The sequence below is a fragment of the Zalophus californianus genome, chromosome 9, assembly GCF_009762305.2.
Source record: "Zalophus californianus isolate mZalCal1 chromosome 9, mZalCal1.pri.v2, whole genome shotgun sequence".
Taxonomy (NCBI): Eukaryota; Metazoa; Chordata; class Mammalia; order Carnivora; family Otariidae; genus Zalophus; species Zalophus californianus.
In genome coordinates this window covers 103858117-103871655 of record NC_045603.1, presented here as the reverse complement: position 1 = coordinate 103871655, position 13539 = coordinate 103858117, and the positions used below count along the sequence as shown (strand labels likewise).

The 13539-nt window shown below is 39.9% G+C and overlaps 1 protein-coding gene and 1 pseudogene across 1 annotated transcript in view; one reads left to right on the top strand and one right to left on the bottom strand.

The window, feature by feature from the left end:
* Positions 1-10677, bottom strand: part of ADIPOR2 (adiponectin receptor 2) — a 99676-nt gene extending 88999 nt beyond the window's left edge. The window contains 1 exon segment of the mRNA XM_035729124.1: positions 10548-10677. The gene's annotated coding sequence lies outside the window, so the exon portion shown is untranslated.
* On the top strand, positions 578-7069 carry LOC113921597 (annotated as a pseudogene).
* Positions 10678-13539: the final 2862 nt, after the last annotated feature.

Below are 13539 nucleotides of genomic sequence, written 5' to 3'. Positions count from 1 at the left end.
TACACAAAAGAAAATTTTTCTTCCAGGCAGAATCAAAACCTAAATGTAAAAAAAAAAAAAAAAAAACTTTTTTATTTTTTCTTAAAGATTTTACTTACTTACACAAGAGAGAATCTGAGGCAGACCCTGCACTGAGCAAAGAGCCCAACGTGGGGGCTCTAGCCCACAACCTCAAGATCATGACCTGAGCCGAAACCAAGAGTCAGATGCTTAACCAAATGAGCCACCCAGGCACCCCCCCTTCAAAAACTTTTTGAAAAAAATATGGGAGACGCTTAATGACCTTGGGGTATGGAGTAGATTTCTTACGACACAAAAGACACAAATGAGTAAGGAAAATAGTGATAGATTTAATAATCACTTCTATTCAACAAAATCATATGAAAAGTTAACTGATACACGACATACACTAGAAGAAAATATTTGCAATTCACTTAACAGACATAACCAAAACATGTAATAAACTCCTAAAATCAATTTAAAAACACAAAGCAAGGGTGCCTAGGTGGCTCAGCTGGTTAGGCATCTGACTGGATTTGGGCTCAGGTCATGATCTCACGGTTATGAGATCGGGCCCATGTGGGGCTCTGCGCTTGGTGTGGAGCCTCTGCGCTTGGTGTGGAGCCTGCTTGGGAGTCTCTCTCTCTCCCTTCCCCCCCCCCCCACAGACTCCCACACCCTCACCCCTGCCCTGCTGGCAGCACAAACATGCACACTCTCTACCTCTCTCTCTAAAAAAAAAAGATAAAGCAATGGGCATGGTGGAGGGGAGCTGTAGCAGATAGTCAATTCAAGAAATGGAAACCTGAACACTCACTCAACATTTGAAAAAATGCTCAATTCTGGGTGCCTGGGTGGCTCAGTTGGTTAAGCAAATGCCTTCAGCTCAGGTCATGATCCCGGGGTCCTGGGATCAAGTCCCAAATCAGGCTCCCCCTGCTCTGCGGGGAGCCTGCTTCTGCCTCTGCCTCTGCCACTCCCCCTGCTTGTGTGCACTCTCTGTCTCTCTCTCTCTCTCTCTCTCCCCGCCAAATAAATAAAATCTTTAAAAAAAAAAAAAAGAAAAAATGCTCAATTTCATAATTACTCAAGAAAAATCTTAATTAAAAATTAAGATGATGGGGGCACCTGGGTGGCTCAGTTGGTTAGGCGACTGCCTTCGGCTCAGGTCATGATCCTGGAGTCGCGGGACTTTCCCACATCGGGCTCCCTGCTCAGCGGGGAGTCTGCTTCTCCCTCTGACCCTCCCCTCTCTCATGCTCTCTCTCTCTCTCTCTCTCTCTCTCATTCTCTCTCTCTCTCTCATTCTCTCAAATAAATAAAATCTTAAAAAAAAAATTAAGATGATGTGATATCATCTTAAACCTCATCTGATTTGTAAACATGTAAAAATTCTGACAATGCCATGGATCACAGGATTTAGAAACAGCAGATTCTCATACTCTCTTGCTAAAACAAAGTGACACAATTTTGGAGGGTAATTTGGCAATATCAGTTAAAAGTTCTCATAATATCTATAACCTCTAACCCATTAACTTCACCTCTGGGTAATTTTCACTACAGAATTTCATTTCACACTTAGTAATCAATCATAGGGGGCCTGACTGACTCAGAACAGCGTGTGACTCCGGATTCTTGGAGTCGTGAGTTCAAGCCCCATGTTGGGTACAGAGATTACTTAAAAATAAATAAACTTACAAAAAACAAAGTTAGTAGCCACATACGTGGCAATTTCACAAAACATTTTATCCATACTGCCTACAATACAAACTGATACTTTCTATCCTATTTTAATTCCTAAACTGATTTCACAACCCATTCATTAATGGCTTCCAACATGCAGTATAAAAAACTTGCCACAGATCTTAAATATGTGCACAGGGATTCCTAATCAGGAATGTTCAATGTAGCATTGTTTTTTAAGGGAAAAATTTGGAAACCACCTAAATACCTACCAACATGATGATAAATTAAAAACACCTGTATTTTAATGTAACTGTACCCCAGATAAAAGTGATGTGTATAATTAGTTTGAACCATATGAAACTGTCATTTTTGTAGGTCAAAAATGGTAATGTATCAGGAATTTCATATGAATCAAAAATACGTGTTTCAAAAAAAAACAAGTTACAGAATAGGTAGAATACTGTTTACATCAAGTTTGAAAATATGCAAAACAATATTATGATTTGCTTATGAATGTATTTCTATTACATAAATCAGGCATTAGCAATGATCAACACCAAATTCACGATAGTGTTTAGTTCTGGAAACAAAGTGAAATGCAATCCAAGAAGGTGCTTCAAGTATATGTGCAATTTTTTCTAAAAAAAAAAAAAAAAAAAAAAATGGAGGGCGCCTGGGTGGCTCAGTTGGTTAAGCGACTGCCTTCGGCTCGGGTCATGATCCTGGAGTCCCGGGATCGAGTCCCGCATCGGGCTCCCTGCTCAGCGGGGAGTCTGCTTCTCCCTCTTGACTCTCTTCCCTCTCGTGCTCTCTATCTCTCATTCTCTCTCTCTCAAATAAATAAAATCTTTAAAAAAAAAATAAAAATAAAAATAAAAAAATGGAAAGTATGAGAAAATGCTAAGATGTGATAAAGGTGTATGGTGGATATGTGAATGTTAATTATATTGGTCTCTGTAGTCTCCTGAATGTTTGAAATATTTTAAGGAAAAAAACCTATTACCCAAATAAAACACATCCGCAGCCTGAACTCAAACCAAACCCCCATGCAAAATTTCTTTCACTGGCTTGAAATGTTAATGATTAGTCCTCACCCTTTATCTAAGGCCTCCAGCAAAAACAAACAAAACAAAACAAAAACAGCTTTTATGTACTTCCCAACTTGAACAGTTCTTTAAAATCTGTCAAGAAAAGATTTACCCCTGGAAAATTGGGTCTTGTTCCTCCTCCCAGTTTAGTGCTCTGTATTTTACCATATTTCCATCTTTACCTTTGCTGCCAAGAAAACTCAAATCCAAATTTTATTCTTAGTCATTGAATTATGCTTCTTTCTTTTCCTCCTTTCCTCCTTATATTTTATTACACTTCTGGATGACACAGGATATAAATAAATTCCAAGCAAATAAGAAGTAACCTGCATGTTCCACCATGCTAAAGAGTTTTCACCACACCCCTTTCTTCCATGATCAAAGGAATGAGTGTATAGATACAATTATACATAATATGCTCACTAAACTAAGATTTCAGGGCATACAGGATTAAAGTGAATATGCTGCCAGAGAAAAATAATTAGCTAATATACTAACAAAGAAATGCAAACAAAAGGCCTAGATGGCCAAAATTTAATAAGGTAAGTTTGTTTCTTTATATGCTTTATAGGGGCACCTGGGTGGCTCAGTTGTTAAATGTCTGCCTTCGGCTCGAGTCGTGATCCCAGGGTCCTGGGATCGAGCCCCGCATCAGGCTCCCTGCTCCGCGGGAAGCCTGCTTCTCCCTCTCCCACTCCCCCTGCTTGTGTTCCCTCTCTCACTGTGTCTCTCTGTGTCAAACAAATAAAATCTTTAAAAAAAAAAAAAAAGACCATATGCTTTATATGCTTTGTTTTCTAGTACAAGGATACTGCAGAAAATACATAAATCCAATATGAATATGTAATACTGGGGCGTCTGGGTGGCTGTCGGTTAAGCATCTGCCTTCAGCTCAGGTCACAATCTCAGGGTCCTAGCCCCGCGTCGGGCTCCCTGCTCAGTGGGGAGTCTGTTTCCCCTCTCCCTCTGCCCCCCCCATGCTTGCATCCTTGCTCTGTCTCTAAAAAAAATTTTTAAAATAGAAAGATAAAATTTGTTTTCAAAAAAAGAATATGGAGCACCTGGGTGGCTCAGATGGTTAAGCGTCTGCCTTCGGCTCAGGTCGTGATCCCAAGGTCCTGGGATTGAGCCCCACATCGGGCTCCTGGCTCAGTGGGAAGCCTGCTTCTCCCTCTCTCTCTGCCACTTCCCCTGCTCATGCTCTCTCTATCTCTGCATCTCAAATGAATAAAATCTTTAAAAAATTTTAATAAGAACGTGTAATACTATAAATCAGCTATAAAAAAAATTCTATTTTTCTGCGCTTTTCCATTAAAAACTTCAAATGTCTTTTCCAACAGGTATTGTCCCTATGCCTGAAGATATTCTGGCAGTTTCCAGAATTTAGCTTCATTTTTCCTTCTCTCTGGACTGTTATGTCTAATTAAGCCAGGCTATAAAATCATTTAGCCAGCATACATCCCCTCTAACACATGGTATACTGCAATACAGAAAAATCAAAACCATGGGTTACATGAAACAAATCCCCTATTCAATCCATTCCTTAACTTCCAAAACTGAATACCAAATGTTACATGTTAAATAGGTTAATTATTCCTAGCAAACAGGTCCTAGGATATTCCTTATTTACCTCATTTTAGAATTAAAGGATGAAACAGACAACACACCCAAGATGACAATTTTATGCTGTAATTTTTCAAGTTTATATTTCACAAAGACTTTGAAAAGGTTATTTTTAACAAAATTAAAGCACTTCACTCAGCACAAGAGCATAATCCAATTTAGGTTTTAAAAAGACCATTTACTCCCCACTTGCTATATGCCAGGATTGCTGTTCAATATAAAGAAAACTACACTCTCCTTACTCTCAAAAAATATATAGTCTACTGGGCCATCCCTCAGACTCTTTTAACAGGCGTGGCAAAATCATACTGCTTTCAAGGGCTGGGTAGGGAATCTAAATAGATGAACAGATCTTTAAAAAGTACTAGAAGAACTACAGAATGTAAGCTCCATCTAAAATAATTCTAAATCAACTTCAAAAGAATGCCATCACAACGAAACACATCTCCCAGTGAGAGAGACATAATACACTGCAAGGAACATTTAACTGATAATTAGATAAAGATTTTTTTTAAAAGTTGGCAATGGCATGGAGAAACTAGACCTCAGCCACATTTGTGGTGAGCGTTTACATTGCTGTGACCTTTCTGGATGGCATTCTGGTAACACATATCAAAATGAAACCCATGCTGCATTGTATGTTAACTAAAATTTAAATAAAAATGTAAAAAAAATAATAAAAAACATGTACTTCCTTCAACTCAGTAACCAGACTCTTAGAAAGTTATCCTACAGAGTCATTAGCATCAACAATTGTACATACAATGTGTATGTACATAATACAATAAAACAATCTAAATATCCAGTAACAGAAACACTATTATGACTCACCCATTTAATAAAATACTAAAGAACTACTTAAAAGAACAGAGTAGATGCAGATGTACTGATGTGGGAATCTACTGTGAATATTAATTTTTAAAGCACACTACTATGAGCCAAGATGGCGCCACCTGCCGAGCTCCAAGGCTATTTCTAGTCACACCCAGAAGCATGATTCCAAGCCACAGCTGAGAAGGGTTGGCTAGTGTCAGGTGTAGGTTTTCTGAGAGCTGCTTATCGCCAGCCAATATGCACCCATCACGTCCAGCAGAAACAAACACTAGCTGCCCAGCAACCTGCAGCAGTTACAGAATTAATAAAGTGGACCCTCTGCCTATGCTGAGAGTTTCTACAGCATTAGAATATTCACTACAAATCCAAGTGGAGATTTTCAAATTGCAACCAAATAAACCTAGCAAAAAACTGGCAAAGCTGGTGATGTTTATGGTCACTGCTACCCAAAACAGCTAGACAACTTTCCTCAAGAGCTGAAAGAGCTGCTCTCCTACAATTACACTGTCTTGAATGTAGATCTTCCAATAACATTTTGCAAAGCTTTGATCTCTGGGAGAAGAATCTCATCAATCCCTCAAGTTTGCTATTGCTCTTCTTTGAACTTCTACATTGCCATACAAGCAATACACTCATTTTGTGACTCATTAGAATAAAAGTGCAAAATACAAGAATAAAATGAATAAAGTATTACAGAATTTCATGTGCATGTTAAGAGACAGCAATGCAACTGCAGCCAAGATATCTTTGAAAGTGATGACTGAACTCTTCAGAAGAAACAACTGAAATGATGCCAATGACTGTCAATGTTATCGCAATTCACGCTTCTCTGAGGTCACCCAAGTATTAGTTGCTGCCCTGACCTTCTCCCTAGGAAAAGATGAACAAGAGAAACAAGACAGCAACTAAGAATGTTAGTGCAGCATGCCACAGGGAAAAGAGGCTCCAAACACAAGTAAAGGTCGAAAAGGTTATGAAAGTGCTTAGAAACAAACAAAAAAAAAAAAAAAAAACAGGTGTTTAACTTCTCAGTTATCCATCTGATTCATGATTCTCCAAGATTTTGCAGAAAAACTACTACTGCAGCTGAAGAGCTCTAAAGAGATATCTGAAGTGAATATGATGCTCTAGAAACTTATCTCTAGACTGGTGGGAATTTATGAGCGTTTTCTAACTTCTATCCCTTTGTGCAAAGGTTTCTACAGCAGCACCAAAGAGAATTAGTAAGATCCTTCCGTTTGGTGCATAAACACACAAACATCTCATCACCTGGTACAGTCCCAGAGATCATTCAGTCACTCATGATTATGGCCACCCATTTTGTTATGGACAAGAACTCTGGGGAAATCATGACAGTAAGAATCAATGAAAAAGATTCTATGAAAGAGGTAACAGTTTAATGACTTAAGAACTTCCTTAAGGCCTGGCCCAGTATAAAACACACAACGTTAAGAAAGTGACAATGTCTGCCAGAACTTTGACTCAGTTCTTCCAAACACTAAATCCCTCAGATTAAGAAATTCCAGGGTTAAGACTAGATAAAATCAAGAGTACAAAAATACAAAAAATTAGATGCTGAAGTTTACATTCTAGGAATGGAAGTGCTAGAGATTGAGAAATAGGAAGAGAATGCTAAGAACAAAAAAGATGGGTGGGGAAGTATCTGTCTCGATGAGGATGTTAATGGTAGTAACTAGGTTGATGTCCATCACTCTTCCAATAAAGAACAGCAAGAAAAATTCCAAGAAACTGAACAACTTCAAGGAGCCAGAATGTCCAGTCAAAAAATAAGCAGTCCTTCCAAGAAAAGCAACTGGCCCTACTATATAAACTTATGAAAAAGTAAAAAAGAATCAAATAACTTCCTAACAACTTTTCCATTCCACACGACTGTTAAATTTGTGTTATTAATCTGAAAATTAGTGAATTAACAGTATTTTTGGGGGGGGCATTAAAAAGTCAGAAACAGGGGCGCCTGGGTCCTGGAATCTGGCCCTGCGTCAGGCTCCCTGCTCCCTGCTCGGCGGGAAGCCTGCTTCTCCCTAGCTCACTCCCCCTGCTTGGGTTACCTCTCTTGCTGTGTCTGTCAAATAAATAAATAAAATCTTTAAAAAAAAAAAAGTCCAGACACACTACATTTTAAAAACCACCCAAAAAAAGCACACCACTGTGACTGGTTGGATCCCTTTTTAAAAAACAATTCTGCGGGGCGCCTGGGTGGCTCAGGTCATGACCCCAGGGTCCTGGGACGGAGTCCCGCATCTCCCGCATCGCATCTCCCATCGCATCTCCCGCATCGGGCTCCCCACTCAGCAGGAAGCCTACTTTTCCCTCTCCCACTCCCCCTGCTTGGGTTCCCTCTCTCGCTGGGCCTCTCTGCTAAATAAATAAAATCAATCTTAAAAAAAAAAAAAAACTCTGCAACATAAAAAGAAGCCCTATTATAAAATATAGATTTTAATTAATGACTATGTAACAATGGTTCATCAAGTGTAACAAATATACCACATTAATGCATGCTATTAATAACAGAAAATAGAGAGTAGGTGATATAGGAACTTCTATACTATCCACACAAAATTTTTGTAAACCTAAAACTGATCTAAAAAATCAAGTCTATTAATTTTTTTAAAACCTGCACGTATAGACAGATTTGTGAATAAACCTTTGTATAAGCAGACAAAGAGCTGGAAATCTCTACAGCAAACAACAGTGGATTTCTACAGAGAGTGAACTGGAAAGAAGGGCATAAGGACGAATCTTTACATCAAAAACTCTGGACTGTCTCAACTTTCCTACACTGAGCAGGGCTCTAATGAGAGGCTCTGTGACATATTGGGAGCCTGTGTCCTGAAGCCAGACTGCATGGATTCAAACCCCAACTGCACCATTAACGAGCTGATGAACTTGCGCAATTAATTTCTCTGTGCCTCAGTTTCATCTTTAAATATGGATACTAGTATGTGTATCCACAGAGCTGCTGCAGGTATTAAATAACTTAATACATGTAAAGTATTGAAACACTACCTAGCACACAGTAAGTGCTCAATAAATGGTGTTCACCACTACCATCAAGCATCTATTATTCCTGATTTTTTTTTTTTAATCTTAACTGGTAAGACAAATCAGGAAAACTTGGCTCATCAAGCTCCTTTCTAGTAGCCAAATAACAATAATCTGAGGTTTTTTTAAAGCAGATTACAAACAGGGGTGCCCAGCTGGCTCAGGCCTTGCAACCCATGCTCTCAGGGTCATTAGTTCAAGACCCACGTTCGGTGTAGAAATTACCTTAAAAAAATAAAATTAAAAAAAAAAGATTACAAACCACAACTTAACAGTATGAGCCCATTTATACAAAAGCAATCGCTAACAGATTCTGTAATAATCACACAAACAAACCCCTCGGAGTGGTGTGATTCTGGACAATTTTAACTTTCTTCTTTATACTTTTCTGACTCATTTTAACTTTCTACATTACATATGCATGATTGTTAATAAAATAAAGTAGGAGTCAGCAAACTTTTTCAATTTCGGGCCAGATAGTAAATATTTTAGGCTTTGTAGGCCATATGAGTCTCTGGCCCCACTACTCAATTCTACCTTGCACTGCAAAAGCAACCACAAACACCAAAATGAATACAAATGGCTCTCTCTCAATAAAAACTTAACTTACAAAAGCAGACAAAACTTGCCCCACAAGCTATAAAGTTTGAGGCCCCTGAGATAACGAATAAAACTATTTTCATTTTGGAACACAAGATGTGATTCATACTACAGTGCATTGGCTAAATTGATGCTACCGGTGGAAAAAGATTCATCCGTTTATTATTTGTATTAGTCTAGGGGTAGAAAAACACAAACTCTCTTTTAGGCTCTGGAAATCTCATCATTAGTGTTCAGATAAGAGAAAATTTGCTACTAAGTAGCCTGTAAAGTATAGATATGAACATATACTGGTGGATATGCAGTTACAAATAGAAGCTAAAAGAAATGTCTTTCATATTTATACCAATCTGAATTTTTTTCAAAGTTTATAATAATTCACCACCAAGCAGCTGCCACCACATGAGTGGAAGTCCCAACTAGTGATGAAATTATTTTAGTTACAAACTGTCAGTCAGCAAATGAAAATCTTAAATTTCTATGAAATGAAAAAACTAGGAGTGAAAAAATCTATCAAATTCTAACAGATTGAGAGTGAGAGGGTGGTGAAAGGAAACAATGGGTGGCCTTTGTTAAGAGAACACTTCAAACTTCAGAAATGACAGTTTAAGATCTCCCCTCCAAAATTAAAGCTTTGGGTTGAAGGAAATTGTTTTTAACACTTCAGTGAGTTTTGTGATCAAATGATTTTAAATGTTATAACAGATTTCTTCAAGTTTTAAACGGTTTCTTGGGGGTGGGGGGGGCTGTTTTGGAAGAGATCTAATGGATTAACATAAGGCTGAGAAATCCAGAATCTACGAATAAAATATTAAAAGGCCATGCTACTAAAAAAAAAAAAAAAAAAAAAAAAAAATGCCAAGAACCTGCACTAAAGTCACCATAGCTAGTAAAATTCCGGTCGGACATTTGAATCTTTCTACCAAAAGTCACAGTTGGGCCGTCTCATGAAGTTGTCAAATTCCAGAGGCAAACATTTATATTTACTGTCAAAAGCCAGAGGGAGAAAAGAAGTTACCTATTAGTTTCCAATCCGACCTCTCTCAGAGACCCCTAGGATTGACTTAAACCGTGTTACCATCAGTTTTAAAAGAAGCAAACAGTGACAGACTTAGGAAACAAGGGCCCAAGGTTCTATCCCAAGTAGGTTGCCTGGAGCGCCACCGAAGAAAAGGTAAGGAAGGAAAATCTTCCTACCCCAGGGACTATAAAAGTAGTACCAAGCAGAACCCATTCGAAGCCTGCCACCAAAGAAATTCCTAGAACTAATAAAAGAGACGGAAATGAAGAAAGGGAGGGCAGTCTCTCGCTGGGCAATAAGGAAGGGCAAGTGCACGCGAAAGAAGAGCTGAGAGAGGGCTCCGGACCCCGTGCCGGGAGGGGCGAGGCGGGTGGGGGGCGTCAGGCGCTACAGACAGCAGTTGAAAGGAGAGCGGATCCAGGCCCCTCACGGTCGGCCCCTGGGGCCACTGCACTGCGCGCTGTGCCCCGCGGCGGGTCAGGTAAGAAGGAGGCCAAGTTGAAGGCTGGGACGAGCGCGCGCTCCCCGGCCCGCGCCGGGGACACTCTCCGCCTCAGCCCCTCACCTCCTCCTCGACCCCGGGCTCTCTCCCTTCGCCCGGGAAACAGAGCTAACACTCCAAAGACCCTCACCCAGAGCTTGTCGCCGCCTCGTCGCAGGTCTCGGACTCCTCGGGAACCACGGCGGAGGGGAAGGGGAGGAAAGGGGAGCGGAGGAGGGAGGGGACCCGGAGGAGCTGCGCCGCTGCCGCCGCCGCGATACCGCGTCTGAAATCCTGCTAGAGCCGCCGCGACAGCCGCCGCCGCGTCTTCCCGCCCCCACGACTGCACGTCGCCGTGACGCGCATCGCACGAGGCGGTTCGAACCAATAAGACCACAGTTTGTGCGCAGGCGCACTGGCCCAAACCGGAAACTGCTCTTCTGACCGCTCTAGAACGTGGATGCATCCTGGGAGTTGTGGTTCGGCCAGGAACTCAACGAAAACAGTACTGAGCATCAACGGACCGAAAGAAAGAGTGCTCCATGGGAGAGCACACAAATCCCCTTCGTTTTTTTTTTTTTCTCCCACCAAGAGCGGAAGCAGTTTCGATCAGAAGAGTCAGGGGCCCGCCCCAGCTTGGGGACGCTTTTTCCGGTCTCTATGGATACGGGCTACACACCTTGGGCGGAAGCCAAAATTTAGGGATTTAGGCTGGATCGTGTTTCTGCCAACAGCCAATATATTGCTAGGCGTCGTCTGTGAAAGCTTTCGAAATAAATCCGAAAGCATTAGCCAAGTCTTGTACAAAACAGTAGCGTTTGCCTTTTATTACCTTGTTAAGGTATTATGATTTATGCCCTACTCCTCAAAAACAAATGTGAACCCACTCACTCTTAGAATACATATAATTCAGAATGGTTTGTAAAATGTTTTTAATGTAATAGCAGGTCAGAAACTAATTCAGCATTAAATACTGTGTCCATTTCCCAGGGTGAGTGATTTTCTACCTTTGAAGTTTCAACGGAGCTCTAACTTCTTAGAAATCAAAGAATGGTTTGGTTACATACTATTTCTATAAGAAAAGGAAGTACAAGCCCTCAACCCCCCATCCAAAAGTTCGGTTTTTCACTAACCAAAAGATTTACAAAGAGGGAATTTTCCGCTTTTCCAAAATGGTAATTGTTTTTTGCCTTTCGCCTGAGCTTGAGAAAGGCTTCATAAGAACGCGCTGTATTTTCGGATAGCCGGATGAAACCTGGATAAAAATTGGTTGGAATATAAAAGTGTTTTCCTCACGTTCAGCTCTAAGATGAATTTATCACCCTCTGAACAGGTTATTGCCTTAATTGTAAAAACTCTTGTTAATGATTAGAGAAAATCCATAAGCTTTCAAGAACGCTTATGTGCATACCTTGTTTGTCCTTCCCTTGATCCACAACAAGAGAAAACAAAGAATTCTGGAAAAAGTTTCACAGATCTCATATCAAAAGGCCTAGAGTCTAATGTATGAGGGAAACACCCCTCCCCCCAAAAATAGAGAACTCTTCAACCCTGGAAATGTAAATCCTAGAAGTGATTAAAGTTACTAAAATCACAAAAAGCATGAATAAGATGATCTTAATACTAATACTTTAGACCACCCAGTTAAGCTTGCAAGACATAAAATTAATACAAATTAAATTATAGAAATTAAATGTAAAGGACGAAATTCCCTTCAAGGAGTGATTTACATTGAAAATATAAATTACCTTTTTTTAAGTTTGCAGTAATTTGTAAAGATATAGCAATAATGACTTCTATTTTTCCAGACGTAAAGACATAAAGCTTTTGAGATTGAAATCAAGGAAGACATTCATACACTTCCACAGCACATCAGAAACAAAACACAGGCACCTTTGGATAGCAAATTTGACCCAGTATACCAACTCACATAGCAAAAAGATGAGAAGAACAAGAGCCTCAGGCTTGATAAAAGGTCTGGTAGAGGTGACAGAGCCATATAAGAAAGATAATTTAAAAAGAGATTGTTCGAAGATCTCAAATCTTTTCTCAAATCATCCTTGTCTCTTAATGATTTGCTTTGACAAAGTGCTTTCCTCTAAGAAACTTCCTCTGGAACAGTACTTTATATGCTAAAACATGTGAGAAAGATTGTTCTCATTTTCCCACCAAGATTTTACCTCTCATTCTCTGTCACCTTGATCCCATTCCCAGATCACTATTGCCAATTCCTGATGCTTTCAATGATAAAATAAACCACATTATTTCTTCAAAATGCTCACACCTTCTCAGCTGATGAGGATATTGCCACCATACTTCCCATACATGTCAGATGTCTATGCTGGCTTCACCCACGTCCCTTACCCAAATGTCACCATTAAATGTTCCAAAGCAGATTTCTCAGGCCTCTCTCCCAGGCTGTACTTCAGTTAATAATCCTTATATATATTATCCTATGACTAGCTGTCCAAAACCCAAAGAGAATTCAGTAAAATTCTGTATCCTCCAGTGTCAGCTGTGGATCTTTAGAATCTCTGCTCTCTCCATTCTTATCGTGTCACACTTCCCCACAGGAGAGTGTAGTTCTTCATCTTCTGCAGCACCAAGACAAGAGTCCCTTCTACCCCTACACCCCATACTAGTCACCAGTGACACAACAGTGCCCTGTGGCACAGCTAGTCTGATGTAGTCATCTCCACAATTATCAGATGCTGTTGACAAGGAGAATGCATCACTGGATGAGTAACATTCATAATCTAGTTGCGGCCATCCTGGAATGAGGCTTCAGTGACATTACAGTATGTTGCTGAAATGGTAATATTGGACTTTGCTCTAGGAACAGACTTAGCTTCCATTGTGATATGCAAGTCAATAGCCAATGGGAGTTGAAGATGTATCTAAAACAAGCAAATGAAGGTGCAGCTTTCAAATTCTAAAGGGTTAAAAAAAAAAAAAAGCCCTCTGGACTCCATTGTGAACTTAAACTGAGTCCACAACTGGTTTTTGTTATTTCTATAAAGAGCAGAAGAATTGTCCCATTCATTATTTTTCTAATCAGAACAATTGCTATTTTCAAGAAGAAAAAAAAGCCAAATTATCTGCTAGAGAAAACCAAATTAGTAGTCTTCTTTGAATTGTTTCCA